General features: G+C 32.5%; 1 pseudogene; it reads left to right on the top strand.

Moving 5' to 3' along the window:
• The first annotated feature begins 396 nt into the window (after window positions 1-396).
• Window positions 397-3,632, top strand: LOC146929545 (uncharacterized; annotated as a pseudogene).
• Window positions 3,633-4,869: the final 1,237 nt, after the last annotated feature.

Below are 4,869 nucleotides of genomic sequence, written 5' to 3'. Positions count from 1 at the left end.
ATGAGTAACTTGCAGGCGATCGAGAATAAGTAGTTGTTGATTGCTGTTGTGAGTGGCTATCTCTCATTGTGTCTTTAGGTGCTCTGATACGTAACAGGATGGGAACTTTTGTGGCTATTTTCTATTCCTTACGTACTGCTTATGATTTTACATGACTATGATTTAGTTTTTTGGATTATTACGAGATGTTTTGATGAGGCCTTCGTTCCAAGACTAATTATGTTGTCGAATTAAAATCTGCTGCGAAGTTTTTGAATATTTATGTTGACCAATTTGTGAAGGATGAATTGTTATTTATTCCATTTATGATTTTTAAGAAGTGTAGCATTCCGTTTATGTTGAATGACTCTGATTTATATGTGAAATTTTTTATATATTGGGAAAACGGGGTGTTACATACCTCATGCACATATTTTGCTTTTCTTGCATCCATTAAACAAATATCCTACTCCAGATGACATCGACAAAATCATTTCTGCAGAGATACCGGATCCTCTAAAGGAACCAGAATTGTATGATTTAGTTAAGGCACACATGATTCATGGTCCATGTGGTTTGGCAAATCAAGGTTCACCATGCATGAGAGATGGAAGGTGTTCTAAATATTATCCAAAAAAATTCCAGGCATCGACAATTGTTGATCAAGAAGGGTTCCCTGTTTACAAAAGAACTAAAAATGGTCGCACCATAGAGAAAGGAGACATTGTTTTTGACAATTCACATGTTGTTCCGTATAACCCAACTTTGCTTCTCAAATATCAAGCTCACATAAACATGGAATGGTGCAATCAAAGTTCCTCAATTAAGTATTTCTTTAAATACATTAATAAGGGTTCAGACTGGATCAGTGCTATGATTGAGCCTAACGAAGATCAAGCTTCGTCTTCTCAGCATAGATAATTAGATGAAATCAAACAACATCTCAATTGTAGATATGTTTAAGCAAGTGAAGCATGTTGGAGAATATTTTCTTATTAAATACATGGTCAAAAGCCTGCTGTAGAGAGATTGTTCTTTCATGATGAGGGTGAAAATTGTGTTTACTATAAAGATCATGAGCAAATTGGTGATGTTCTTCTCAAGCCAAGTGTAACTGAATCAATGTTCACTTCTTGGATGGAAGCTAATAAGTTGTATCCAGAAGCAAAGTTATTAACTTATAGTGAATTTGTTTCTAAGTTTGTTTATGTGAAGAAAACAAGATCATGGAAACCTCAGAAAAAGGGCTATACCATTAGGAGACTCATTTGGGTGCCTCGAAGTAATGGAGAATTGTATTATTTGAGAATGATGTTGACTGTCGCTAGGGGTTCAACATCTTATAAAGAACTCAAATTTGTTAAGGGAATCCAATATCTTACTTTCCGACAGGCATGTTTTGCAATTATGTTTTTGGAAGATGATAGAGAATTTATTCAAGCAATAAAGGAAGCACATATATGGGGTTCAGGTTATTTTTTAAGAAAGCTTTTTGTATGCATGCTATTGTCTCAATCAATGGATAGGCCTAATCATGTTTGGGAATACTCATGGAAGTTCCTCTCTGATGAAATTCTTTAGGATCAAAGGAGGCTCACACGAAATCCAGGTACAATGTTGAAACAAATTTCAATTTATTCATATTAATTCATCAATGGATTTATTTATTTATTCAATGTTATTATATTGTAGCTTTAATTCTAATGGATGAGGAATTGCAAAATTTAACGCTGATTGAAATTGAGAAGCACTTGCAATCTAACAAAAGGAGCTTGAAAGAGTTCAAATGCATGTCGTATCCAAATGGTTATGTTGCTGATTTCTTCGGAAACAGATTAATACATGATGAAAGGAATTATGATCCTGTTGTTCAAGAACAAATTTTTCAACAATTGTTTACTTCTCTTACAGGTTAGAATGATATCTATTTTATATTAACTTTTTTTAACAAAATTATTTTCGCTAATACATAGAATATTTTTCTATTCTGTTTCTTTGTGTTAGATGAATAAAGGGGTATTTATGAAAAGATCATGAAGGCAGCGGCAAAGCAACAAGGTGGTGTCTTTTTCCTCTATGGTTATGGAGGAATTGGGAAAACATATATGTGGAATAATTTGGCTGCAGCGTTAAGATCAAAAAGAGAAATCGTTCTCACTGTTGCAACAAGTGATATTGCTGCTTTATTACTACTAGGTGGAAGAAGTGCACATTCAAGATTTAAAATTCCAGTTCCTACACTTCAATCATTGATTTGCAACATAGAACAAGGAACTGAGTTAGCTGAACTTTTGAAGCAAACAAAGTTGATTATATGGGACGAGGTACCAATGGCACATAGATTATGTTTTGAGGCTTTAGATAAATCCTTAAGAGATATCATGAGTGTAGGAGGAAAACCCTCAAAACTAATTTTTGGTGGAAAAGTTATAGTATTTGGAGGTGATTTTAGACAAATACTGCCAGTTGTACCAAAATCAAATAGATCGGACATCATCCACTCTACAATAAATGCCTCATACATTTGGGACCATTGCAAAGTATTGATATTGACAAAAAAAATGCGACTTTTCAAATGGTCAATCGCATAATTCAGAAGATACAAGAAAGTTTTCTGAATGGATCTTAAGGGTTGGGAATGGAGAAATTGGTAAGGGAAATGACGGTTACTATGATTTGATAACTGATTTTACAGATCCTATTGCTGCAATTGTCCAAGCTACATATCCAAATTTATTGCAAAATTTTCAAGATGGAGAATTCTTGAGGAATAGAGCTATATTAGCTTCAACAATTCAGGTTGTTGATGACATTAATAATTATGTTTTGAATCTTCTCCCAGGTAATATACATCGATATTACCTTTCAAAAATGATTATAAATCAATGCTTATATCTTCTTAATTATGCAGGAGAAGAAAAAGAATATTTTAGTTCAGATTCCATAGATCGTGGTGAAGCAAATGAAAATGAAGCTTTTGAACAGGTAACAACAGAATTTCTTAATTCTCTTCAAACGTCTAGGTTGCCTAATCATTCTATCAAACTCAAAGTTGGGACACCAATAATGTTGTTAAGAAATCTAGACCAAGCTGAAGGTTTATGCAATGGAACTCGATTAACAATCACACGGCTTGCTAATCATGTCATTGAGGCCAAAATTATAACTGGAAAGAATATTGGAAGCAAGGTATACATTCCAAGAATGTCATTATCACCTTCACAATCACCATGGCCGTTCAAACTTGTACGGAGGCAATTTCCAATTGTTGTATCATTTGCAATGACAATTAATAAATCACAAGGTCAGTCCTTGGATCATGTTGTTTATATTTGCAAAAGGATGTATTCAGTCATGGGCAATTATACGTAGCTATATCCAGGGTTAAGAGCAAAGAAGGTCTCAAAATATTAATACATGACAAATCTAATAAAATAGGATATAGTACAACAAATGTGGTATTTAAGGAGGTGTTTCAAAATGTAAAATGATCTGTGTTTGATGTAAATATGTAAGGTGTTCTTCTTCTTTTTTTTTTTAATTCCAAGCATAAAAATGTAAATGTCTACAAAGGTTTAAAACTGAATTTTGTTAGTTTTGTATGACTGCAAAGTATGCTCAAGTCATTTTGTTATTATCAATATTGTTGCACTTATCATTGATTTTTTAAGGACAATATACAGTTTTATACCTCAGTGGAAGAAGCTTATGGGAGGTACATTCTTTAGTTTTTGGGTCTTGTCTCATATGTACCCTTTTGCTAAAGGGTTAATGGGTAGAAGAGAAAGGGTTCCAACAATTGTTTATGTTTGGTCAGGATTGCTTTCTATTACTATTGCATTGCTTTGGATTTCAATTGATTCTCCAACTGATACTACTGCAGAAGGAAGTTTTGAAATATGATTACTATGGCATTTATTCAATCCAGGGTCCTCTGTAATGCTCTTCAATGTAATGGGTTAATCGGCTTTTATGGTCTTTTAGGTTTCTAAAACAGATAATATATGTCTAATGAAAATTATTTGTGACATAATCATAAGTGCACAATGCATTTTCATTATTAGTTCTGCCTTATGGTAATCCGCTAAACTATTGTTATAAGCTATGTGAAACACTTGAACATCTGCATATATCATTATACCCTTATTTGCTATATGTCATTTAGGACAATTTACGGACCACTAGATTACTGCTTACAAGTGACCATGTTGATTTTTCCTCAAAAAAAAAAGTGACCATGTTGATTCAAGAAGTACTAAGATTGTATCAACTAGCAGCTTTTCTACCGAGGGAGCCATATGAAGATATCCAAATAAGGAACCTTCATCTTCCCAAAGGTGTTAGTATATGATTCCAATGAGTTTTAATATTTATCTTACCTAGATTAATTATAATACGTATGGTCATATTAAAAAAAAAAATTATCTCAATATGTTTGATTTTTTCACTTTATCTCTTTTTTTCTCAAAACTATTTAATTTTTTTGAAAAAAAATTCATTTCATTCTTATCCTATATATGTTAAATTTTAACATTATTCAGTTGATCTTATTTTCAAAAATAAGAAAAAAAAAATTATTCCAAGTATTAACATTGATATCTTTTTTGCCTTTTTTTAACGCAAGTAAAAACATGCTAGAGGAAAGAACCCAAAAAAGAGGTCACAAAATTTATGTTGTTGGCAATATGATGGTTTCTTTGTTAAAAAAAACTTACATGAATGGCTATATAGGTATCATTAAGATACATGGTGTAATGGTTTTTTATGCAGAAAAATCACGTGAATAGTCATAGGAGTTGTGGCTGGATTAATAGTCACATGTCTCCTTCCATAATTCAGGATTGTTTCTTTTCTTTCAATGTGGCAGAACATGGCAATTCAATGCATGTA

The sequence above is a fragment of the Medicago sativa genome, chromosome 4, assembly GCF_051527215.1.
Source record: "Medicago sativa cultivar Bolivia chromosome 4, Bolivia_mono, whole genome shotgun sequence".
Classification (NCBI taxonomy): Eukaryota; Viridiplantae; Streptophyta; class Magnoliopsida; order Fabales; family Fabaceae; genus Medicago; species Medicago sativa.
Note: the sequence above shows the minus strand (reverse complement) of the source record. Positions and strands in the feature narration are given on the sequence as shown.